The sequence below is a fragment of the Pseudorca crassidens genome, chromosome 14 (genome assembly GCF_039906515.1).
Source record: "Pseudorca crassidens isolate mPseCra1 chromosome 14, mPseCra1.hap1, whole genome shotgun sequence".
Taxonomy (NCBI): Eukaryota; Metazoa; Chordata; class Mammalia; order Artiodactyla; family Delphinidae; genus Pseudorca; species Pseudorca crassidens.
In genome coordinates this window covers 77,444,200-77,470,893 of record NC_090309.1, presented here as the reverse complement: position 1 = coordinate 77,470,893, position 26,694 = coordinate 77,444,200, and the positions used below count along the sequence as shown (strand labels likewise).

The 26,694-nt window shown below is 51.4% G+C and overlaps 1 long non-coding RNA gene across 1 annotated transcript in view; it reads right to left on the bottom strand.

The window, feature by feature from the left end:
- LOC137205716 (uncharacterized) overlaps window positions 1-26,483 on the bottom strand; it is a 52,738-nt gene extending 26,255 nt beyond the window's left edge. The window contains exons 1-2 of the long non-coding RNA XR_010934272.1: window positions 26,345-26,483; window positions 7,608-7,709 (exon numbers count right to left, since the gene is read on the bottom strand). This is a non-coding gene — a long non-coding RNA (uncharacterized lncRNA). The remainder of the gene's footprint in view (window positions 1-7,607; window positions 7,710-26,344) is intronic.
- Between the last annotated feature and the right edge of the window lie 211 nt (window positions 26,484-26,694).

The window sequence follows — 26,694 nt, the reverse complement described above, 5'->3', positions numbered from 1 at the left end:
GTGCCTATAGCGTGATGTCCTAGATCTGTACCACCCAGTCCAGCTACCAGCCACATGTGGCTAGGTAGCACTTGAATGGCTGCTGTAATTGAGGAGCTGGACTTCTCATTTTATTTTAATTAATTCAAAATTAAAAATTGATACTCGAGTCATCAGAAAACGTTTAGCTATATTTGGAACAATTGGGGTACGTGAATCTGCTTCTTCAACACTCAATTTTATGACCTCTACCTACAGATCAGGTATTGCCAAGAAAAATTTTGCATTTGAGTTGAAAAGTGCTCTAAGTATAAAATACACACTGGATTTTGAAGGCTGAGTACCAGAAAAGAATATAAAATATCTTGTTAACGTTTGGTACAGATTACATGTCAACTTGATAATATTTTGGATATATTGGGTTAAATAAAATATATTATTAAAATTAATTTCACTTGTTTCTTTTTAATGGGGCTACTAGAAAATTTTAAATTGCATCTGTGGCTCCCATTATATGTCTGTTGGACAGGGCTGCTGTCCTATAGAACTGAACTTCTGACTTAAAAACAGGCCCCATTAGAAATTTAGCAGGAGCAAAACCGCAGACCCGTTAGAAAGAAGAGCCTTGTACTTACCAGGCTTGACCCTGGGATAGTGGGGAGAAAGCAGGGGTGTGAAGGGCAGTGGGGTATCCTTGGCCCACCAACCACACCATGGACACAGCCCACACCAGCAAACTGACCAGAAGACTCAAGTTCAAAGCTCAGAGTCCCCCAGGATCAGGTCATGAGTCTGGCCCACTGTCTCCCACAATCAGACCATTTCATTTCTTCTCCTGAAAAGAAATATTCTTCCCCACTGCAATATGACATGCTGGATTTTTTAATTAGGTTAAAAAGAAACTCTCAAATTAATCTAGCTGTGTAATGATGGGCTTCCACTTACAGCCGAGAGTTCTGCAGAGGCTGTTTGACCATTTTACCGAAAGCACCATCTAAAGCCAGTGGAAAAGAAAGGCAGCCTTTTGAGCTAGAGCCCCGCCTTAGTGGGGAGACTTGGTGACCACCTCCTCCCACGTCCACTGATGGGTGACATTCCTACCCCTCTCCCTGGCTCAGGACATCTGGACATGAGAGAAATAAACCACCAATCCCTTAGGAACATCTGATGCTTTTATTAGGGGAAGAGAAAACCTAATTTAAAATTTTTAAAAAAAGAGAGAGAAAGCCAAATTACTGTACAAACTCCTTGACGCTCCTATTTATATGAAGCTCTTTTTATACCACAAAGCTCCAAAAATAATTAGCCATGCAGAAGAAAAAGCAAACAAATGAAACCTGAAAGCAAAATTCTTATGGAAAGGACTAGAAAAGAGGCTTGAGAGGCAAGAGGGGTCCAGAGTCTGGGAAACCTTTTATGGCATCTCTCAGACAATAAATTCTGCTGAGGAAAACCCCCTGGTAAGCAAATCATGACCCCTTGTTTTGAGATGTTGATGTTTTAAAGGCAGTTAAGCCTCACCCAGCAAGGAAAGAGTTAACGGACTTCACTGGGTCCATCACGAGCCTGTCTCTGTGGAATGAATGAACTGGGTTCACCTGCAGTTTGGACCTCTCCACCTCTGCCTCCTCACCAGCACCCCCACACCCCCAAAAAAGGTAATGGCTGAATCAAAACTCTCCTTCAGCCTGGGACAGTTTGTTTTCCAGACATCAACAGGCCTGGGTACCCATGCCTCTTGTTTCACACTTACCTCCCACCCACCGGTGAAACCGAGGGAGAGGGAAACATTATAAGCAAAGAGAAAAAAATACACAATTCCATTTTCTCTACTGAATGGTGTAGGCCAGGAGCCAGCCTTTTCCAACTGGCCCTTAGGTGTACTCATCCCCCTCCTTGCTTCTACTGGTGAGGCTGTAAGGCCTTGAAATGGCAGGAACTTCCTCAAGGTCCCAGAGCCAGTTGATGGCAGAGCTCAGTTAGCACTCCAGGCCCTGGACTCCCAGGCGAAGGCTTTACATACCCCTGTTCTGTTCTCAATCGGTCTTCAAACCAAAGATTTCTGGAAACTTCCAAGCCCCACAACACAGGGGAATGGCTCACAAGGTTAATGTTCCCCTTGCCCTTCCCATCTCCTTCACCTGTTCACCCTTCCCCCAGGGCTCCCACCACTGCGGGTCATCTTGCTTCAATCCCTCCCCCACGGTTCAGGGCCTGAGGCTGTCTGGGTTTAAGCAGGAGGCGCAAAGGGCTTAGGACACATTAGCTCCTGGCAAGAAAGAGCTGTCGTAACCACACCCTTCAAGAAAACTCAGTTTTCCGGCCTCCTGTCTCCCACCCTTGCAGCTGGTCCAGCAGAGGACTTAAACCCTCAGCAGCCCCGTGCCCTGACCCCCTTCGGGATCCTGGTCAGGGCTGAGCAAACCCTGCCTCTCTTCCCATGCCACTGGGGCCCTGCCACCTCCCACCATCAGTGAATTTCCTTTAAACATCATCATCATATCATCAGAGGCCTTGGGAGGCTCATCCCATCTTGCTGCAGATGGAAGATTCCAGTCTGCAGCCTGAGCTCGGAAGCAAAGCTCATTCTTCTTTCAAAATTAAACCTGCCTTAGGGCAAGTGGGGCAGCAATCCTTTGAAGACGCCCAAATTCACCTAAGGCAGGACTGCTTCCTCCTCTCCAAGCCAGCAATGGAGGCTTCCCCCTGCCAGCCCCGTGCCCGGAGCTGAATATTCGAGGCCACTGTTGCCCGGTGTTCTGAGACAGAAGTGTTGGAGTTATTTGCATCTGACCTTCCCTCTGCCTGCTCCCCACCAAGGCTGCTCCCCCTTCCTCTTAATTATGCAGTAACGAACAACAGTGCTAACCGAAATTGGGGCGGCTGCTTGCCTCTAAAAGTCAATAATTAGCCCCACGGGAACAACAAATACTTGCAGAGCTGCCCCCCCTTCCCATGGCTGCTGCTGGAAGCAGGCGGCCACTCCAAGCCCCGCTCTGGCGGGTCCAATCTGGAATGCATATGTTTCCCTTCCATCACTCACTCCATCAAACGCAGGGCAGGCCCGAGGGTGCGGGGAGGCCGCTAGACTTCCCTGAGCGTCTCCCTCAGCCTGAGCAACCTCGTTATAAAGGGATGTTGTGTTCCCAGGTAACCAACAGCCCCCTGAGCATCTGGGAACACTTTGAGTGATTGCTGGGGAGAGAAGAAATTTGGGTCATAACTAATGATCAACATCCCCTTTTAATCAAATGAAGCCGTCATAATGTGTCTATCCTCCAGGGGAACAAGGCCCTTTCACCTCTTGGAGGTCTGCGGTAGCATTAACCTCTTCGGGTAAGACTCTTGCCCAGGTAGGAGGGAAGATGGACAGCTGTCAGACACTGAGCGCCGACTGTGTACAGCCTCTGTGCTGAGCAGCCTCCCGTGAATTCTCTCCTTTCTCCCTGGGCCCGTATCAGATCCGTGGTTCCCGGCCTTAAATCACCTGGAGGGCTCATCAAAGCCTAGGGTGCTGGCTCCACCCCAGATTTTAGCTTCTGTAGGTGGGGGATGGAGCCTGAATATCTGCACAACAGGTAAATTCCTGCATGATGCTGGTACTGCCAGCTTGGGGACCATACATTGAGAACCAGTGTCAGAGGATAAAAAAATACCTCTATTTAGGGTCTTCTATGCAAAACAGCCTTTACAAATATCGTGTCATTTAATCCTTACAGAAACCCTATGAAGTATGTGTTGTTGTTCCCGTTTTTACTGAAGAAAAAAACTGAGGATCAAAGAAACGTGAGCACTTGCCTGAGACCCTGTGATCGCACCGCTGGGGTGAAAGAGCCATGATTTAGAACCCAGCTCCCTCTGACGTCAAACCCTTGGTCCTGCCACAGAGGCAAGAGAGATTGCAAGTGTCAGAAGGGTTGAGAGGGGCAAGCTCGTCTCTCCCCAGGCGATCGGGGACACCGTGCCTGGCCTGTTTTCCCATCTGCTTGTGGAATACTGCCGCTGCAGCCCTGAATCCTTCAGGAAACACCCCCTAATCTTCCCTCTGATCCCCTGCCGCCGAGAGTCAGGGCCCCCTCTCCATCCTCCGTGCTCAGTTGCCTGTCTTCACTTGCCCTCACTCGGCTTACGTGGGAGCACCCCCAGCCCTCCCAGCGCTATTTCTCCTCCCTATCTAGTTCAAGAAGGAGCTCCTCCAATAACCCAAGGATGCAACCAGCACCCCACCTCAGGGTCTCCAGGAAATGGCCTTGGATTCTCCGTCATGGCCAAGCTCAGAGCTGCTTGCCCAAAGCATGCACTGGCTTCTCAGGGGCGGTTTCTGAAAAAGCTGGTGTCCTCACGCCCCTGTGTTCCCAGGTCCCCAGACAACCCCTCAGGCACATCGCTCACCACTCCTGATGCTTCTCCCCAGTAAGAATTGATGAGAACCTGCTGAGAAAAGGTGCAGGAGGCAGAGGAGAAGGAAGGAGAATGAAAGGGGCACCCCCTGGAGCTCTTGCTGTGTGCCAGCTGTTGTCCCCAGTCTGTTCAACGTGTAGTAACTCGCTCCATGCTCACGGCAACCCTGTGAGGCAGACATGCCAGTATGACCACCATTTACAGGGAGGAAATGGAGACACAGAAAGAGTAAGTAACCTGCCCCGTGTTGCACAGCTAGTGAGTGACAGAGCCAGGAACCTGGCTCCAGAGCCCACGCCTGCAACCATGCTCTCTCGGCAGAGGGAAAGAATGGGAACGAAGGATGAATTCCCTGATCCTTGCCCTCCAAGAGGCCCTAGCCCAGCCAGGGGGAAGGGAGAGCAGTCGTCCTGGCTGTGGATCCTGTAGCAGCAGCAGTAGTCGTGGCCATAGCAGGAAGTAGTAGCATACCATTGGCATCAATATTGAAATCATTACAATAACAACAGTTACGGTAAAACAACTGCCATTTGTGGGGTGCCTCTAGCTACAGCGTGACACAGGATTGCACGGTGGGTGGGCGTGAAAATCCCAGAGCCAGGCTGGGTTCACATCCCAGCTCCTTTTCATAACAGACTGCATGACATGAGGCAAATCGGTCAACCTCTCAGCCTCAGGTTTCTTGTTTATGAAATAGGGCTGAAAATACTACCTACCTCCTGCATGTCTTGTAAAGACTGAATGAGAAAATCTATGTCGAGTACTTACTACAGTACCTGGAACACAGTAGATTCTCCCTCCATGTTGCTAGGTAGGAGGGTGATAGAGGCAGAAGTGCGTTAGATAGGGCATCTGCCTCTGAGTCCTGGCATTTGGTGAGGGCGACAGGCACCATGTGAACGCAAGGAAAAGCCCAGAGAGGACAGCATGACTCAGGGCAAACGCCTCTGAATGAAGGATCTGGGAAGGCTTGGAGGGGGGCATTGAGATTGGATTTGAATAGGACCTTCATCGTGACACCTGGTGAGGGACCGCCTAGCTCGTCAGAACGAGACTGTGCAGACAAGGTGCAGGTCACTCCCCCAGCTCTTTTCCCCACTGTCCGCCCACCAGAGCCACAGCCCAGCCACCAACCCTGGCTGCCCAGCCTCCCTGTGCCTTCCTGCCCTTGACTCCATTCTCCCTCCTCTCTTAAATGTCCTGCTACCCGCCCCTTTGCAAAGAGCTAAAGTCCCTCATACAACCCTAGTACTCTTAGATGGTTTTATGCGGGCAAGACTGTTAGATCAGCTGGTTAAGAGGGTCCCAGCTAGGCTCACTGCTACCATGTTTTTGAGCCCCCAGGGCTAGGCCATGCTTTGGAGCCAGCTTCTTCCCTACTGTCAGTCCTGCGGGGGCTCTGAGGGCCCTGGCTGCCATCCAGGAAAGAGAGGCGAGAGGCTTCAGTCAGCTCTATTGACACAAGGCCTGAGTGCACTGGCTTAGCCTCCATGGGCCTGGCTGTGATGTGTCAGCCTCCTGGGCCCTGCACCTGGAAGCCCGTCAGGCTTCCTTCTATGCAATCGTTCACCCACTCAGGAACTTGAGCTGAGTGTCTCTCGATCCACCCTGTGCGAGGCACTGTGGAGGATATGAGACGAGTCCCCACCTGCCAAGAGCAAGAAGCCTATGAGCAGAGGCACGGCAGGGCCTCAGATAAATGTAACTACTTGAAGGTAGTAAGTGCCACATAATTATTTGAAGGTGGGAGAGAAACATTCTGAGTGTACCTGCCAGGTGCCAGATGTTGTGCTAATAGGTTTCATCTGCATTGTCTCATGAACCTGAACAGCCAACTTGTAAGGTAGGTATGTATGTCCGCATTGTACAGATGAGGAAACTGAGAATCAGAGAGGTTAAGAATGTCACCTGAGGTCCCACAGCAAGCTTCAAACCCAGGGCTGTGTGACCCTTCCCAATACTCTGATTGCCTCTCTGTAATGTCAGCATAAAATCAGGAAGGAGGAAGGGAAACACATGGGGCTGAGATGATCAGAGAAGGCTTTTCGAGAGGGGTGAGACTTGTTCTGGACAAGGGAGTGAGCTGGATGAAAATGGGTGGAGGTGAGGGCATGGCGGAGGAGAAATGCTGGGAAAGGTAACAGCAGGAACAGAGATAAGAGGGCTGAGAAGCACCCGGTGTGTTAGGGGGACAATAAAGAGACCCCTGGGGCTGCAGGAGGCTCCCCACTTGGTAGATGGGGTTGGAAGTGCTCACGGGGCTGGTCAGGAGGGTCTGCCTGATTTGGCTAATGGTACTTTCTTCTGGATGCAGTGGGGAGCCACTGAAGCCCTTTGACCAGAACTATGCGATGAGAAGTAGCCCCCAGGAAAATCTCGTTGGCTGGGCTGCGCTGGCCGGATGGGTGAGCAAAGACCAAGGAAGAGATGCTACTTCAAATGTTACAATCACCCCGAAGGAACAGCGGTTTTGTTTAACAAATTTCAAAGTTATGAACAGACAATGTTTGGGTGGGGTCTTTTTTAATCCAAACTACATTTCATTAAGATACGATTTTCTAAATGTCGGGAAAAACTGTCCATGTTAACCTCCAACTGTGAACCCATGACACGGGCTGCAAAGCATCTTACCGCTGCCCAAACTGCAATAAAATAGAGCTCTTGGTTCAAGAAGTCAGGGCAAGGAGTGCCTTCTGAACAGCCTTCCACTTAGCGATGCAGCGTTCCGCTCGAGAACTCCTTCACTGGATCTATTTTAATAACATAATGAAGGCCCTGCAACCCTGTCCTTCAACCTTCCCTGAGAATGTACCCCTAAGTGCCTCAAGATGTCCAAGGAACATCAAAGGAAAGGAGAATTATTCTTTGGATATACCGTAGGATACAAATCCTGATATCCCACTGCTGGAAACAAAAAGCCAGGGCAGCTCCCGCGGTGCCCATAAAAATTATGGACTCAGAAGATTAACTGGCTCCAATGCTACAACGCTTTAGCCAACCGTAACCTGGCATTTTACATTGAAGAAAGGAAAAAAAAAAAGATGCCTTTATTAATACTGCTTGCCAAATTTCCCATGAGACCTGAGGAAGGACTCCCTTTGGCCTCCCTCTGCTTGGAGCCCTGCGCTAGAAACTGTTGCACCCTCATTAAAGTGGGGCCAACCAGAGGTGTCTGGAGAAGGTTCCCCGCGGAAAATGAAGGGCCTGCTTTCTGCCAAAACATTTACCTCTTTGTAACTCGCATGCCGCACGCCAGGTTGAGTACACAGGCTGGACCTCATATCTTCTCAGAGCGCATCCCACGAGGTCATCTGGTCCCCACACGGTGCCTGTGAGGCAGGGGAAAGACAGGTGTGACAGGGACGGTTTTATAGCCGTGGCGGCCCAGTCTCAGGATTGCCGCTGTTGAGATGTAGATAGAAACAGCTAGAAGAACAGTATTCCTGGCACGAGCTGGAAAGAGGACAAGCAGCTCTGGCCTCAGCTGTCAGGTGGCTCTCAGGGTCCCAGTTAGAGTCTGAGACAAGATGAACGCTCTGCCGTTCCTGCCGCCGCTGACAAAGCTGGTTAATCCTGGGACTCCTGTTCCTGCCTCAGTGCTGAGATCCCAGCAGCTGGGAAAACACAACCGGCCTCATCTAGGCAGCAAATCTTTCTGAGTAGCCACTGTGCACCACGTTCCCCAGAACATGCATTGTGGGCAAAAGGATGTTCCCGAGTCAAAGGGAGGGATAATTTTCTTCAGAAGAATATACACTATAAGAAAAGAAAGTGAGTGAGACAAGTAATATAGAATCTCCTTTAATGCCAACCACTTTTCTTCCAAATGCTCAAATTCTCAAGTGCTGCCTTGAGGCCCCAAGCCTTCCCACTTGCTACGCACATGTACACACACACACACACACACACACACACCCCTGAATGCCCGCCCCTTTCAAGGGCACACAACACAACGGTGGCCGCACGTCATACCACGAATGTGGGCACTGCTGGAAGGAGGACAGAAAAGTCACTAGTGCCCTTGAACCCAGCAGCCTCCTGCCGCCACTGCGTCTCCATTGCCTCCTTGGAATCCCACTCCTTCCCAGCTCTCTCTCTCCCTCCGGGCCTGCGGCATTCCGATCGCTTTCCGCTCCAGGTTACACGTGGAGCTATACTTCTGTTCCATCGCCCTCATTGCCTGCACCACTTCCAGCTGCATTCTTTCATTGGCTCACTCTGAGCTCAAGGGCAGAGACTGTTTCGTCCCTCTTTATATCTCTAGTGAGAGAAAGACACAAGAAAATGCTCCAGAAAAGCCTGCTAAATAAATGGATACACGGGTGGATGAGGGGGTGGGGGGGGTGGATGGATCAATCGATCAACCCATGGGTGGATGAATGAATGCATGAATTAATTCCCGTGGCAGCACCGAAGCCCTGGTGGTCAGAAAGTTAATCTCCCTGGGGCTTGTTCGTTGCCATACATGCTGTCCGAATCAAAAGGCCTTCCCTGGAATGCCACAACTACCTCATTACATTGTCGTGGCAGCAGCTCAAGGAGGGGATCAGCTGGTGCTGCCTCTGGCACCCCGGCCTGGCACAAGTTTGACTCTGCTCTCAGAAGCAAATGCGGTCTTTCTGTTTGGGGGCTGCAGTCTCCTTAAGGGTCATCTTCGGAGATTTGGGACCTTTTCCACCTCCTTTGCATCAGGATCCAGAACTCAGTTTCTTAAGGAGGTCAGTGTTCACCTCAACTGTGGACACCAAACAGGGGCCTTGAACTGGGCCTGCCTCTAACCAAGCCCACCCTCGCCCCCAGCGCTTCCAAGAGGAAGAGAATTTGATTTTGGGGGTAGTGAATTTTTCCCAAGTGTGGGATGGAAGTTTTCCCATAAAAGCAGCCTGTGAAACAGAGCTGCCCTCAAGAGCTGGCACACGACCCCAGTGTTGGATATGAACCTAGAAGACACACCTCACAATGCTCTTCTAGGGGACAGCAAACCTGTCCCCCCAGCCAACTCAACCTGCACCTCCCTGAACTTCCCCGAATCCCTGGAGCAATGCATAGCAGTGCCAAAGACACGGTTCTCCATCTGGGCCTCTCCAAACCCAAGAGTTACAAAACTAAAGCATGGCAGTGTCATGAGGATATCACAACATTTGTCACTATCTCCCAACCCACACTCCCATTGTACAGGTGGGGAAACTGAGACCCGGAGAGCATTAGATCTCCTGCCACCGAGCCCAGGCTCTCTGCCCCTGGCTGACAGCTGAGGCTAGACGTGGTTCACAGCATGGGGGTCACCAATGGTCAGGGGCTGGGGCTAGGAGGCCTAGAAATTTCAGAAGGCCACCATTCCCCAGCATGGGCTTCCTGCTGAGGCCACTGAGTGGAGGAAATAATAATGGAGATTGAAAGGCATTCTGTATTTGACCTTCTGCAACCCACCGTTTTTCAGTAGAACCCGATAGGAATCAGTCACATCTGCTCTCAATAGCAAATGTAAAAAATGACCTGCAGCTTTAAGGTCTGAAAAACATAAACTTGTGTTAAAAGACTGACAAAAAAAATTCCTGCACTCCCTAGCATGATGTCATTCAAGTGCACACACGTTGCAATAACAATCGTCCATCAGGGCCCAGGCCCTGGACCTGAGCTCTCTCCTCCTGGGAATCACAAGCTGCTCTGGTCCCCCTGCATGTCAGCCGTGTGGCTGGTCACATAGTGGGCCTGTGTAATCAGGGCCCGGCCGCGAGGCCCCACTAGGCCCTGAGCTACAGCGGGTATCAGCTTAACTCGCTCCCCACTTCAAATGCTCTTGTGAGCTGTGGGAAGGCTGATGGGAGGCGCATTCTAGAAAGCCCAGAACAAACTCAGCTCTGCCAGAGATCTGGGAGCAGCCTGAGCTGGCCAGAGGTCAGTGGGTCTCTAGAAGTCAGGAAGCTCCTTGTCGGCCACGTGGGCGAGGCCCTCCAGGCCACTGCTCCGTGTGCAGTGCCACCGCTCCGTGGAAGTACAGTGATGCCGCCGCATCCCCACACGCTCCGGCCGACCCCACTTACGTCATCTGGAGTATGGGAAGCTCCTGACTGAGGGAAACTCGGGAAGACAAACTTAGGGGACACGAGATAGCCCACTAGATCAGCGCCGGTGACCTTCACCCCACACTTGTCCAAGACACTGTCCTGGGCCAGGCACTGTGCCCGGGGCCCTGGAAATTGGCAAGGGTCTCGGCCTTCAGGAACTCATAGCCCAGACAGAGAGGCAAGATTCGCCCAGACCACACATGTCCAGGGCTTAAGCGGGACATCCCAGGGACCAGAGAAGGGAGAATGCAGAGCGACCAAAGAAAGGAAATCCACAAACTCCAGACCCCAGCAAACACCGTGATGAGATCAGTTTGCTAAGCTAGACGACACTTCACTGCTTGCCTCAACGTTAAATCATAACCCACAGGGGCCAGTGGCTGTATGTTCTCATTTGTTGCCCTCAAGATGCAGACAGAGGCAGCCAGCCTCCATTTAGCACCCACCGTGGGTCACGTATCAGGCTGGGCACCTGCATGCCCCCCTCCTCCTTCAGTGCTTCCGACAGCCCAGGCAGCAAGGTGGGACGCGGATGCCTTGGAAGGCTCAGGAGGCAGATTTTGGGGGTACATTTGTTTCTGTTCCACCTGGAAGGGCTCACTTGTGCTTCCCAGAAGGAGCAGAGCTCAGCCAGGCCCTAAGAGGCAGGAGAGCAAATTCCACACCACCTACTGGTCCAGCCGGTGGAGTCTGTTTGGTGACACAGCTGACTGGGCTCAGAATGATGTGTTGGCCTGGGAGTTCCTCTACTGAAACAGAACTTCAGCGGCCTGGTGGTTCCCATGCTTGTGGAATATGGTTTGATCTGTCAGTTCATAAAAAATACAGGGATGCTAAGATGATTTAGAATGCAGTCTCTGTCCTCAAATGCTTCATAAATTATTAGAAGGAGAGAAACCTGTGAACAGACAAGTGCCTTGGTGTATGAGTGCTAGGGAGATATCTACACAGAGAAGCAGACACAAAGGGCAGAGTGATAAATTTGACCTGGAAGCAACGGGAACTTTTATAGTGGGGGTGGCCCTTGGACCGTCCCTAAGCTCCTGTGAGGTGCTAAGTGCCCGGGATGATCAGCGCTGAATGAGGCACGTTCTCTGCCCCCTCAGGCCCCACTCTCACTGGAGAGACAACACTCACTCATCAGAGTAAAGTAAAAGATCGGCCGGGGAATCCAAATGGAAGATATTGCTGGAGGCCAAAGTAGGGAGAGGAGTAGGATGACATATAATAAGGCCACGATATGATTGCAGAATTGAATTACACTGGGTAGAGGGAGTCAGGGAAAACTTTCTAGAAGAGGTCACACAGGCCATGTCTCCATGAGTGAGGTCTGAATGTTAAAAAGGGCTGAGAGAGAAAGCATTCCAGCAGACATGCCAACAGAGCCCAAGTTGGATGCTGACGCATGGACCAGCCCAGTGGATGAGTCAAACCGGCTTCCAGAGGGCAGGCCGTGGAGCCAAGCTCTGTTCTCAGGCCAGGCCCCGGTCACCTCGGCCAGCACCTCAGAGCTCACCCTCCTGTCCCGAGCCTCCCCAGTGGCGAGTAGCCTCTAGCGATGGACAGGAGCTGAGCTCTGTCCCGGCCCCCCAGAGAGCTGGGGGCCATGGAGACTTCCCCAAATTTGGATTAAAAAAACAGCCCTTCTCTCCCTTCTCCACAGGATACATAGCTTCTCTCTAAGTCAGCAGGAACCCATCACTAAGGCTATGAGAAAATAAACAAAGGGAATCTAATTTCAAGGGACACGCAGCCTCCAAGAAGAAGAACAGAGTGCTCAGACGGGTCCTTTTGCTCCAGGGCACGCTGAGTTGTGGGAATCTCACAGCTCCGGTGCCAGCAGATACAGGAGCACTGCTGCCAATGATAAAGTGATAAGAGTCACACTCAGGCCTGCCCCCGGACACTCTGGCACTAGGGGCTCTGGGGCGTGGCCACAAAAACCCAAAAGAGAAGCCAGAGGACTCCAGCCTTGCACTGAGCCAAGAGTTCGATCCAGCAAAAGCCGCCCCCATCTCGCCTCGACCTGGGCCCCCTCTATCGGGCTCATCAGCGTTGGCTGACACCTGAACACCAACTGCCCTGCTTATAAAACACCTGTGCTCTCCTTGGACAAACCGGCTTCCCTTTACTGATTGTTGGCAGGGTCTACTTTGTAGGAGGGAACCCCCAGCGTTCCATCAGGATCCAACAAAGTTGCGCCTCAAACAAGGTTGTGTGGCATGCGCGTCAGTAACAAAGCATGGATCTCAGGGCTGGGAGCTGAATGGGTTCTTAAAAAGAAAACATGAATACAGAAAGCATCAAAGCCACTAGAAAAGCAGAAGTTCTTTAACCTGAGAAGTTTGTTTAGCAGAGCTGTTGGCCAGACTTAGAGTGATGTGTTGGCCTGAGTGTTTCCTTATTGAAGCAGAATTTCAGCAACGTGCTGGTTCTGCAGCAGGTGGAGAATGGCTTGAGCTGTCGGTTCATGAAATTCAGGGAGGCCGAGGTCACTAAAACACAGCTCCTGTCCTCAAACAACTCATGAGTTATTAGGAGGGAAGAGAGAGGCTCTGACGGCTTAATGATTTCAATAATCTATAGAGGGAGATTAGCAAGGGCTGATGCCCCATTACTCTAACCCCACAGAGGACTCACAAATGGCAACAGCATCAAAAAGCATTGAAAGACCCCTGAAACGCAGAGGGAGGGAGGGCTCCCTGGCTCTAAGGGAGCGGGAGGCAGCAAATGGAGAGAGCTCAGGTCCGGAACCCGGCAAGGTGGGCTGTGCTCCTGGCTCGGCCAGTAACCTGGGGACATGGGACAAGTCTCTTCCCCTTTATGGGCCTGTTGCCCATATCTGTATAACGATAGGCTTCGCCTGGCTGATTTCAGAGGACCTGGTCAGTGCTGACCTATAGGTCTACAGCTTAGATAAGAAGAGTGTTGACAAATCTGCCAGCAGCTTGGAAGAACTGTCCCTTGCCCGGCCCTATCGAAGTGCTCAGGTTGTACCGTCAAGCTCTGTGAAAGCTTGAATCTGTTAGTAACTCCTAAGCCCAGAGATTTCTGGGACAGATATGTAAATAGATGAGAGAGAGAGGGAGGGAGGGAGAGAGGGAAAAGAGAGACTTAAAAATAGATATAGATTATAGATTCAGATATCGAAATAAAGATTTTGCTTTAGAGCTTGAGTTAGATTTAGATATAGATTTTTATTAGATATAGCTATTTAGATTCAGTGTAGACATAGCTACAGATATAGATATGTGTGTATAGACATATATACGCACATATATATGTATGTGTGTGTAGATGTGCGTGTGCATGTGTGCATCTGTATCCCACTGAGGACAGAGGTACAGTACTGCTGATTTTATCTGAGTTCATTTCCTACATTTATCACACCAAAATCCTCTCCATTCTTCAAAGCCCATCTCAAGAACCTCCTCCAAAGAGCCTTCCTTGACCCTCAGGAAAGGCTCTCCCTCATGCAATTCCTTCAAGTTGCCATTTGAGCCATCCATGACCCCAGGATAATGACTATTTAATTATCACCACTGGAAGTGCACCCACAAGGTAGAAATTATCATACACCTGCAGAGGCTGCCAAGGACCGCTGCACTTCGGGCTGCCCTCGATGAAGGAGCCGGTGCCCAGCCCGCTTCCTCAGCAGAAGAGGTGCCCAGCAAATGCTCATGTGCAGAATTCCTCCATCGTGAAGTGAACTTTGACCGATGCCTCAGACCATACACCAAAATTAACTCAAGAGTTTTGTACAAACTTAAATGTAAGAGCTAAAACCATAAAGAGAAAAAGAAAACCTAAGAGGCTGGAGTTAGAACTGGGAGGTAGGCAGAAGTTTCCTAGACGGAGTACAAAAAGCACTAAGCACAGAAAAAGCAATCATGGACTTCTGCTCATTGAGACATATAAAAAACGAAAAAATATTCACAGTATGTGTGTCCAACAAAGAACTGGAATTCAGATTACATTTTAAAATTCCTGTAAATCAATTTTTTAAATAAATTTATTTATTTTATTTATTTATTTTTGGCTGTGTTGGGTCTTCATTGCTGAAGTTGCCGTGCGCGGGCTTTCTCTAGTTGCAGAGAGCGGTGGCTTCTCTTGTTGCGGAGCACGGGCTCTAGGCACACGGGCTCAGTAGTTGTGGCGCACGGACTTAGTCGCTCTGCAGCATGTGGGATCTTCCCAGACCAGGGCTCGAACCTGTGTCCCCTGCATTGGCAAGTGGATTCTTAACCACTGCGCCACCAGGGAAGCCCCATAAATCAATTTTTAAGACACCCTAAAAATAGGAAAAGACAGATGCTTAACGAAAAAGAAATCCACATGACTAATAAACATATAAAAGGTGTTCAACATCATCAGTGATCAGAGAAATGCAAATTAAATCTACAACGAGTTACAACTACACACCCAGTAGAATGGCTAAAATTAACAAGACTCTCAATACCAAATATTGGAAAGGACACAGAAAAGCTGGGTCTCTCACACTTCTCTGGCGGAGGTGTAAAATGGCGCAACCATTTTGGAAAACAGTTTGCCAATTTCTTTTTTTTTAATATTTATTTATTTAAGCTGCACGGGGTCTCAGTTGCGGCACACAGGATCTTCGTGGTCACATGCAGGATTTTTAGTTGCAGCATGCAGACTTATTAGTTGTGGCATGCATGCGGGATCTAGTTCCCCGACCAGGGATCGAACCCAGGCTCCCTGCATCAGGAGCGCGAAGTCTTACCCACTGGGCCACCGGGGAAGTCCTAGCAATTTCTTACAAAGTTAAACATACACCTACCTGATGATACAGCAATTTCTCACTCCTATGAAATTACTCAAAGGAAATAAAAACTTGGGTCCACAAAGAGATTATTTGTGAATACTCCTAGCAGAATTATTCATAAAAGCTCCAAACTCAAAACAACCCAAAGGTCCTTTAAAAGGAAAATGGATAAACAAATGTGAGGTAGACTCAGACGACGGAATAGTACACAATGATAAAAAGAAATAGATGCTGATACAATGTGAATAAACCTCAGAAATAGTATGCTCAGCTAAAGGAGCCAGGAAAAAAAAAGAGTTCATAATGTTTGATACAATTTTTCTACCAATTCCAAGAACAGGCAGGATGAACCTATGAAGACAGTACTCAGAACTGTGGTTTTTCCCATGGGGCGGGAGAACATAAAGGAAAGGGCCACAGGAAGCTTTCTCCCGTGATGAAAATGCTTTGCACCTTGATGGGGGTGTTTGTTACATGGGCACAGACATTTGCTAAAATTTGTTAAATTGTACACTTAAGTTCTGTATATTTTATATTATGTCATTTTACATCAGTTTAAAAAAAACAGATTCATTCACTTAATAATAATTGACCAAATGCCATCTATGTAGCAGACGTCAGTCTATGGGCTAAGGATGTGGCCATAGGCAGGATGCACCTCCTCTCTCAAGAATGAAGGTGTGGAAAAAGCACCCTGTGAAATGTCCACATGCCTAGCTTCCCAGTGATTGACACCACTTCTAGGCCTTGTCAATCACATTTTGCACGCAAGCGCACACACACATGTGCGCACACACACATACACACACACACACAGAGGGAAGGGCTCCTCCCCTGCTGTTCTGGGTCTTCAATGTGTGGCAGTGCATATACGTTTGGTTGCAAGGAACCCACCAGAACGGTGGGTCCAAAGTCGCCTGGACAAGAAGCTTCCAGAATCAGTCTTCCCGAAGGAGCCAAACTCCAGCACAAAGCCCAGAGCCCTCAAGCAAGCAGCCCTCCTCCTCTGGCCTGAACTCCCAGGGAAGGCACTAGCTCTTCTCCTGGGGCCTCGTCTACAGAGCCACAGAGGGAGGCCTCGGGAGGAGAGGAGGGGGAGCCCTTGACCTGCTGGCTCCCAGCTTCCCCACCTACCCCCCCAGGGAGAGAGAAATCCAAACAAAAGCCCATTCTCACAGGCAAACCTTCCAAGAAAAACCAAGTCCTAGAGATGCCGGGTCTGGTGTGAATAAGGAAAAAATGCTGAATTCCAAAAGACAAGGTCCAAAAAACATTTCTCCCGCTGAGTGTGCTATGAAAAGAAAGAGGACAAGGAAGTGGACGGGAAGGAACCCCGAGATCCCCACAGCCATTGAGGGGGTTGCCCCCCAGCCGTCACTAATGCTCCTGGACACAGTCTGATTTTCAGTGAGCCACAGGCACCCCGTTACTTTCAAAACGTTCAATCCTACATGAGAGAAACTCTTACTTCTGAGCCGGGCTTCCTCGCCTGTGAAATGGGAATAGCACCCCCAGCCCTGCCCGCTTAACAGGGGTGATAGGGGGCTTCACAGAGAACATGAGTGTGAAAGGACTTTGCGGGCTCCGAGATGCCCTGCACCCCAGCCGTGATCAGCACGCATGCCATCTCAAGGTCTTTGGATATTGGTGTTTTATAAAAAGAAGAAGAGCCTGGGTGGCAATTTCGGCTCCAACACGTTCTAACTGTGTGGATTGGGAAACTGACTCTCTCTAAGCCAGCTTCCACATCTGTGGAATGGGAATGTTAAGGTCTCCCTCGAAGTTTGCAGCAAAGATTAGAAAGGTGCCTATGAAGCTTTTAAGAGAATATCTGGTACAGAGTTGGCCTTCAGTAACTGGGAGCTGTTACGATCCTTACTGTGGAAAGGGTTCACCCACTCTTGCCTTCGGTAGCCTTTCGAGGGGGAAAGTGGCAGAATGTTTGGGTTGGCCGGATAAAATCCATACACATAGACGTGGATTTTTCTGGAAGAGTTCGCTAAGCATCCTGCAAACATTACGAGCAAGTGCTATACACTGAACCTCTCCTCCGGGCCAGACACTGTGCTCAGAGATGTAGCCTGCGCGAGGGCGTTCGTGAAAAGTGAAGGAGGCAGGGGACGTCCGCTCCAGTGTCCAGAGCAAGGGTGCTGAAACCCAGTGCTCGGGTTCGCACAGTCAGAGTGGCAGAACACACACATGCAGGACTGTCGGAGTCCAAAGCCTATGCCCCAGGGCCGTGGTGCGCTGGCATTCTGACCACGTGTGACCCTACAATCCACTTAGAAACCCCAGCCAACCTCAGGGACACTGCAGTCTCAGAAGCTGGGCAAAGTCTGCAGCCTGGGGGACCCTTGATCAGCGACCTGCATCCCCCATGTTCTCCACCAACCTCTGGGAACCATGTCATCTTTCTCTCCCACCTTCCAGTCTGTAAGAGACGTCAGTGAGAGCACAGCCAAGCAAAGGCAGCCAAGGTCCATCCGCGTACCACCGGATGGGCCAGAAGGAGCCTAGGACAGTCCCTGATGTTTGGGCTACTTGCTCAGTCTGGTGGAAGCGGTAGAGGTGGGGTGGACACGGGGTGTGGGGCAGCGGGGAGGACAGGTGGTGCATTACATCCCAAATAACAAGTCAGTCTTTGGAACTGCGGCCCAGAATGGCATCCAAGGGCACAGACCAGCGCAACTCTGTCTCCTGGGCAAGAGTCACAGCGGGAAAGGGGAGAAAAACAGAAGAGGAAACGGTGGGCTGTCAGTCAAAAGGCATGACCCCCTCCTTTCCTAACAAAGTGATGCCATCAGGAGAGGAGACCCCCAGGAATCCAGAAACATCCCTGCTTTGCATCCAGCTGCTTCCCAAGACATACGTGGCTGAGGAAGCCCAGTCCTTCCATGTAATGATTCAGCCAACGCTCGCTGAGCACCCAGTGCGTGCAAGGTGCTGAGGCACGAGCAGGGGCCCAGCCACAGGCAGAAGACAGCTCTCACCTCCAGCAGGTCGCCATCCGGGAGGGGAGGAGAGCGCTAAGGATACAGGTGACTATACTGGGGGTGGGAGGGGCCCCAGCAGTTGCTGTGGGAGCACAAAGCTGGCCCCACGTCAGCCTCGGGGGAGAGGGCAGCTGCCCAGGGTGGGCGAGGCTTGCACGGAGGATGCATTCGGGGGAGGGTTTCCAGGCAGAGGAAACATCGTGAGTCTAAACAGTGTGCAGAAGAACAGCACCCAGGTTCAGGAAGCTTCCAGGCGTCCAGTAGGTTGAAACACAGAAAGCAAAGGGCCAGCTGCACAGCATGAGACGGGACACGTGGGCAGGGCCACGTACGTTGTGCTGTGAAGGCTAAATTTTCCTCACAGAGCAACGGGAGGGCATGGTGGCAGAGGCATGGTCAGGTTCACGCTTTCCAATGTGGTAGCCTCTAGCTTCACAGGACTGTTTAAATTAATTAAAATTAAATAAAATGTAATGTACAGCATGGTGACTATAGTTAATAATACTGTACTGCATGTTTGAAATTGCTAAGAAGGTAGATCTTAAAAGTCCTCATGGGGCTTCCCTGGTGGTACGGTGGTTGAGGGTCCGCCTGCCAATGCAGGGGACACGGGTTCGTGCCCCGGTCCGGGAAGATCCCACACACTGCGGAGCGGCTGGGCCCGTGAGCTGTGGCCACTAAGCCTGCACGGAGCCTGTGCTCCACAACGGGAGAGGCCACAACAGTGAGAAGCCCGCATACCGCAAAAAAAAAAAAAAAAAAAGTCCTCATGATAAGAAAACAAATTTTTGTAACTGTGCATGGTGGCGGGTGTTAACTAGATTTATTGTGGTAATCATTTCACAATGATTCTGAATCAGTGTGGTGTACACCTGAAACTAAAATAGTGTTGTCCGTCAATTATATTTCAACAAAAAATTTTAATTAAAAAAATTAAATTTAATGTAATGCAGTGTCTCAGAGGCCCTGGCCACATTTCAAGCACCCGACAGCCTCCTTGGCTAGGGGCTACAGTACTGATCAGTGCAGACCTAGGACGTTTTCATCATCCCAGAAGGTTCTGTTCTAGAACAGTCCCTCTGCTTCCATGGTACAGAAGGTGAATGGGAAGCAAGGAGGCCATGGAAGAGGAGCAAATGGTGCCACCCGGGCGCTAAGGTAGAGATTGGAGAGAATCAGATTGGAGAGACATTTAAGGAGAGATGGGCTAGGGCTTGGTAACCAATGGATTTGGGGTCGGGGTGGGAGAAGGATCTGGTGGGGGGCGGTCAGGAGCAACGGCCTGGTCAGCTGGGGGCTGAAGGGGGCGGTACTCACTCACAGAAGGAGAGAAACAGAGGAGCAGGTGGGAGAAAAGCGATGATGCGCTCGGTCTGGGACCCGCTCGGCGTCAGGTGCCAGCAGGACTGCCCGCCTCGAGCTGGTGTCCAGAGACAGGGGCTTCTGCAGGGCTGCAGCTTGGGCTGTGAGCTGTGGGCTGGTGGGTGGAGGGGAGAGGCTGGGCCCTGGTGCTTGAGACTGTGCGCTTAGGGGCTGGCAGTACCGAGAGCTGTGAGCTGGGGGCCGGGGGCTGGGGGTCGAGGGCTGTCCTGTAGTGCTGGGTGCCGAAGGGGCCGAGGGTTGTGGGGCGAGGAGCGCAGCAGTGGCACTGCGTGCTCTGGGGCCGCGGGGCTGTAACCTGGGGGCTGGCATGAGCTGGGCGTCCAAGGCAGCGGGGCAGGGGGAAGAGGGGTGCAGGACTGTAGGACTGCGTGCTGGGACCGCGGACACGGGCAGTCCAGGGACCATGGACGGTCTTGGAAGAGGCCCCGTCTTTCCCCCAGGGTGGAAACTGTGTCTTTGGGGCACCTGGGCACCTCGGTAAACCCACAGGAGGCGCTCTTGCTGGAGGCAGCCCGGGAGGGGCACAGGTGGCCGGGGAGGGGAGAGGGGGAGGGGGGACGGGGGAGGGGGCCAGAGGGGCAGCGGCAGGCACCCTCGGGCGCGTCCCCACCTCGTCCCTAGGACCCGGGCGGGGGGCACAGGAATGTTGTTCTCCAAAACCACAGGGACACTTCCTGTCGGTTCACGTAACTGAGTATTACAGTATTTAAATCACAAATTGAAGATTATTTTTACAGGTGTCATTTTAAATATAACGCGAAATTTCTTGACATTACATCAGCCTCAACACACAAACAGCTGCACCGGGCCCGCCTGCATGTGTCAGGCACATGGCTGACACTGGCCACGCGGGGAGAGCGTGCATGTGTGTGAGTCACCCACCGGGGCGTGCGTGAAATGGGTGTGAGCGTGCACATGACAGCAAGAACGGGTGAGGGCGTGTGTGGCTGGGAGTGCGTCTGTGCGTGGGTGTGCACGTGTATATGGATGTGTACTTGGTGCGTTATGAGTGAGTGACAGTGAACACGTGGGTCCGTCCCTGTGAACGAAGATGTGGGATGCGTGTGAGAGAGCGAGCGCGCGCGCTGCCGGATGCTCAGGCCCCGCAGGTGATGCCCCCAAGCCTGGCCGATCTCTGTCTCCCTCTAGAGCCACCAAGAATGCCAGGAAGTGGACAAGCTCCGCCCCTGGGGCCGGGGGGCTGCACAGGCGCCCAAGGTGGTGCTGCAGTGCCCTCCAGTGGACACTGCCCCCACCCCATCCCCAAGCCGACCCACGAGCCGGCCGTGCCCTTCCTGTGCCCGAGACCCCAGGTTCCAATGCCTCGCCGCTCACCCGCCTTGAGTGGGGCGGGAAGAGCCTGCCCTGAGGCTCCCTTAGCCTCCAGGGGCAAAGGCTTAGGGGAGCTTTAGCCACACCTCCACGTCTCCATCTGGGGCTCTCAGCCTTTCTGCCTGCTCGGCCAGGCACACCCAACACACCCCTCTACTTCCCACCCTGGTGACGCCCTCACCACAAGGACCCGCGCCAGGTTGCCCCTTCCAGCAAATCCCCCCTGAAAGCCCCAGCAAGAGGAGCCCCTTCCCCAAGGCATCTCCTCAAGACACTACAGGCTCCCCACACAGCGGGCACAGCACGGGCAGGACGGAGAGGAGATGATTGACAAAGCAGAATTTACCCAGGTGCCGAGGTGCCCCAAAGACACAGTTTCCACCCTGGGGGGAAGACGGGGGCTTTCCAAGACCGTTCATGGTCCCCGGACTGCCCGTGTCCGCGGTCCCAGTGCGCAATCCCACAGTCCTGCACCCCTTTTCCCCCTGCCCCGCTGCCTTGGACGACCAGCACATGCCAGCACTACTCATTGGCTGCTTCCAGTTAGAAACGGCAGGGGTCTGCGGAGAGAGATGGAGGGAATGAGAAAACCCAGGACCGATTTCCACCTGGTGAAGTTAGTGCTGCTCCGGACGCTTGTCCGCAGAGCAGGGCGCTGCACTTGAGCAGTGAACGAGCAACTGTTCTAGGAGGATTTTGTCAGAGTGGCAAAGAGGGAGATCTCAGGCAAATACTCAAACCTCACAAAAGAAAAACTCCCTGGGCTTCCGCACTGCACCATGTTACTCGTACCGTCAGGGCCTGCATGTCGGCGGCACGATGCACTGTCCAGCCAGCTGTGCAGACACCGGCCCAGCCACGGCCAGTCTCCCAGCCCAGAGGAGCTGTCATCGTGATGCCCCGGAGGATGGAAAAGCAGGGCCACCGAACCCCAGGGAGCAGGAGAACCATGGGACGGTTACCTGTGCCCTGACTGCCCTCTCAGCATCGCTGGCTACACTCGTACAGGTGGTCCCCGACTGACGATGGCTCGACTTAACGATTTTCCCAGGCAGCCTTGCGATCATGAGGGTAGACAACCAATAAGCTTACAACCCTTCTGTACCCAAACAACCCTTCTGTTTTTCACTTTCAGTACACTTTCAATAAATACCTTTGATGAGCTATTCAACACTTTATTCTAAAATAGGCTTTACGTCATATGACTTTGTCCAACTGAAGGCTGACGTTAAGTGTTCGGAGCACATTGAAGGTAGTCAAGGCCCAGTGATGTTTGCTGGGTTAGGTGGATTAAACGCCTCTTCGACTTATGATACTTTCAACTTATGATGCGTTTATTGGGACATGACCCATCGTAAACCGAGGAAGATCTGTACCAGTACTGAGCTGGGTACCCTCCGGACTCACTCCCAGCAGCTTACTGGGCCAGGTCTGAAGGCCTAGTCCACGCAGAGGCCCAGACCTCTCCTTGCCTGGCCCCCTTCTCTCCAACTCAGCTGGCCTTGCTCCACTCCCACATCAACACCCCAGGCTCACTTTAGGGAAAAGAGCGAAGTCAGAAGCATCTGTGCAACATGGAACAGAAGAGGGGACAAGACAGAGGAGCCAGTTGTCCTGACAACGCGTAAAATCCACAACATGCGACCGAACGTGCAAACCAAAGGGCTCCAGGGAGGAGTTCTCTTGGCTGTGTCCAGGATGGCTGTGGACGCTCAGCCCTGAGCCAGGTACCAGCCTCTCTCCTGCAGGCCTGAGGGGCCCCTTTCCAGGCAGCGGGCCTGGGCTTCTCCACTTCTGGCCACTGCGCAGGACCGGGCACTCCCAAAGTGTACCCTTCCCTTGCCCTCTCCTCCCCTCCCATGAGAGCCGCAGGATGTCAGAGCTGAGAGAGACAGGTCCGGGGTGGAGAGGGGAGACCCAGAGTGCCCCATTGCACAAAAGAACCCGAAAATGAGCATGAAAAAAGATTTGCCCAAAACACGCAGCAATCCGGTGGCTACCTGCTCCGACTTCCGCCCCCCCATTACTTTCCAGGTGGCCTCTTCCAAGTGTAGGCCATTTCTGACTACAGTCTTTTCTGCCTCTCTGTGTTGCTATCTCTTGTCTCCATCCACGTATCTATTATGGGAAGTGCACGAGAACCTTCCCATGCTGCAAATACATCAGATGACATCACAGTCTCAACCTTGGCCTCCTTGCAAAGCTCCGATTCCACACCTGCCATTTTTCAATGTGCATCTCACTGCTTTGAGGAGCTGCAGCTTTTAAATCGGTGTAAAAGTTGCTGACGGCCTTAACACCAGCAGAGATGGCTGTAAGAAAGGAGGCTAGAGCCACAGAGGACGGCAGTGTGCACATACAGTCTAGGAAGACAGAAATCAATGTCATCATCAGCGTCGTCATCGTCATCTCTCATGGTTATCGATGTTCCTGTATGTCAAGCCCTGTGCTAAGCACCTTACACAGATTATCTCATTTAAATTTTACAGCAAACCAACGAGGAGGGTCTGACTATTTTCCCACTGAGCAGATGAGAGAGAAAGGCCGTGCCACAGCCTTGCCTGCTCCCCATTCCAACTTTTTCACGCCCACAAGTGTCTGAACCACATTTTTTAAACTGTGAGAAGCAACTCATTAGCGGACTTATGAAATAAATATAGTGGGTCCCAAGAAGCACTTTTAAATGAAAGAATAGAATAGAATGTTCCAAGTGCATCCTACCTAGTAGGGGTAAGCATTGTCTCATGACACTTTTGCTTCAGTTATACGTGTGTAAACATCGATGTACATGCATGCTCACATAGGATGCAATGGGATATGATTTTAAGCATACTTCTTAATGTGAGTCACAGTCAAAAACCTCTAAAAGCCGTTGTGTTAGACTCTCCACCCGGCGTCTGAGTTTTCTATCCGGGTCTCCCCACTCTGCACGCTCTGGGTGTTACCTCGCCACCCTGCATGGTTCCCTGCTGCCCTGGTTTGCTGAGGAACAGCTGCTAAGTTCCAAAGATGCTGCAAACCTGTCCTGGGGGCAGACTAACGGGCGGGCTGCTGGGACAGAGTCCTAAGGATGTCTTCACCATCTGCCTCCTGCCTCAGTGAGGTGCTTCTGTCTGCCCTGCAGGATTGATGTTTCCCAAAAGAGACTTAATGGCCCCTTGCTCTCTGAGCTGTCAGGTAAGTGCCTTTGTCAGAATTAGCACAGGTGCACCTGCAGGTGGACGTCCTCATTAAACTATCTTCTGCATCTTGATCCCACAAGGATGGTTCCAGGGGACCTTTCCGAATAAGCACTTCATTTGCAAAGCCCTCTCCAGATTGCAAAGGGTGATCCCAGTTCCATCAGCAGAGGCGGAGGGAGGCCTGGTCCCCTCTGAATTTTCCCTGCCAGCCAACTGCAGTTGGACCAGCTCACAGAAGTGGAGAAGTCAGGAGAGGAAGGTCTCTCTGTGCCTTCTCTTTTCGTTGCAGCTCCTAACCTGTTACCTGCTAGCATAGCAGGGGTTCTCCTAGCCATAGACAAGCCCCAAAGAATAGCAGGACCCTCTATTTTAGGCTACTCCTCCTTGTCGGTGGGAAGAAAGATTCACTGATGGTGACACTCCAGATGGGGTATATGGTATTGGATGGAAGGTTCCTAAAATCACCCCATATCAGTGCCCACCTACTCCACTTCTGGGAACCCCCATTCCTGTTCTCTGTGCAGCTCTGGGCCCAACTTTCCCTGAGCAGCCTCTCATGATGACCAGTCCAAGGAAGAAAAGACTCCAAATATCCCCTAAGCACTTGCCAGGAACCAGGTTGAGGAGTCAGGGGGACACACTTGGGTCTTGGACTAGCGATTCACTTGCTGTTCTCCTGGGGATACAGGACCCCAAGGGGGGACATCTGTCAATGACAAATTGGGAATGTTAAGAGACAGTATGGAAGGTCAGAGTTAGAACCACCAAAATTCAGAGGCGAAGGCAACTTTCGGGCAGAGGAGCTGTAGAAATGCAGAATTTCTAGAAATAGGGGCTGGACTAAGTTCTTAAAAAGAAGGACATGAAGAGGGTCTGCAAGCAGTGAATTGGAGTATAACATGGAGATCATACCCCATTCCCTACAGCTGCCCTCCAAAATCAATAAATCAGTCACCCGCACTCTCTAACATACACAAAAATATTTACTAAGTACCCAGTCTACTGGTATTGTGCTGAGATTTGGAATTCAGCGATGAATCAGACGCCACCTCTGTACTCAAGGATCTAGTAAAGAAGACAAGCAATACAAATTCCATTTCAATAGAACACAATCAGAGGTAGGACAGGGGTATGTACAGGACATGATGGAAGCTCAGAGGAGGCATCTAACTCAACCTGGGGGCCAAGGAAGTGTTCCCCAAAAGCTGCTAACTGAATTGAGTCTTAAAGGGAGAGGGGAAGTCAGCTGGGGAACAGGGAGAAAAGGACATTCCAGGTCAAGGGAACAGTATGTGCAAAGGCAAGGTGTCCAGGAACCATGAGAAGTGCAGAATGACCTAGAGACAGGTCAGGGCTGCTGGAGGGAAGCCAATGCTGAGGGCTGCCCTGCTGAACAGTAGAGATATGTTGGAAGGAGGGAGATGGGGGAGCAAGGGAGTCTTCCCCAGTGCCGGATCTATTCCTAAGGAAGAGAAGCCCACACCTGAGCCAAAGGAAGGTGGGCATCCCTTAATGGGGGAGGGGAGCCAGGTGGAGTGGCATTGGGCCCCCAAAGGCTGGGTTTGCTGCTGCTGCTGACACCCCAGCTCCCCTGGAGGGTGCAGTCCCCACTGAAGGGCTCAGGCCCAAGCACGCAAGAATCCTTCCAGAAAGCTTATTCTTAGCAAAGGTTTTCCTATGACCTTTCTTGGAGAGGAAAAGACAAACACTCTTCACCAAACTGTTCCCTGTCCAGCTTTCCAAAGATCTACTCCCCCGCTGGCCTTACGAGGGGGTGAAGCCCCCAGGGATCAGGGTTAGAAGTAACTGCAGGAAGATTTCCAGGGAACATAGAGGAGGGATCTGATTAAAGTCTATCAACTACGAGGTTGTCCTCAGGGCCAGTGCACTTGGCAGGAACGTTTCAGTTCATTTAGGTTGTTCCACTGGCAGACCCTTTTTTTAAAACAGGGAAAAAATATCCAGAGATGGTGAAATGTAATTCATTAAGACCACCGTAGAGCATGTATTGAATTTAGAGGGAAAGTGAGGAAACCCCACCAATTTCACACACGGAAAAGCAAAAGCAGGTTTATCTGTATCTCTGATACCTAAGTATTTATAAAATCTAATATTTGGGAGGATAACCTTATTTTTTGACGGAAGATATAAAATATGGGCAAAATACGAATAATTAGGAGAAATGAAAGAACAGCAGATATAAAACCAAGACTAACTCACCAGGGAAAGTGGACGCCTCAAGGGCGTGTGGTTGCCAGGTCCCGGCTCAGCTCCATCATCAGCTCCAGCAGATGCCGTGACAAGCAGCTCCGATGGGATCCGAAAGAATCAGCCCCTTGTCTGAGCTCCAGAAGTCCCACTCGCTAGCCTGTGTGGCTCCTTCTCTGGTCACACATCTGTGCCCTGCTTCCCAGAGGGACAGTAAGTACTTTGAGAGCAGGGGTCATGTGGAAAAATGAGTCAATGTGGGTTTCCAGCCATCTAGTCCCGACCTGGAAGCTCAGATAGACGGATCACACAGACACACTCGACAAGCCCTGCTTCTTCTGCCAGGCCTTCTGCCTGGCCCC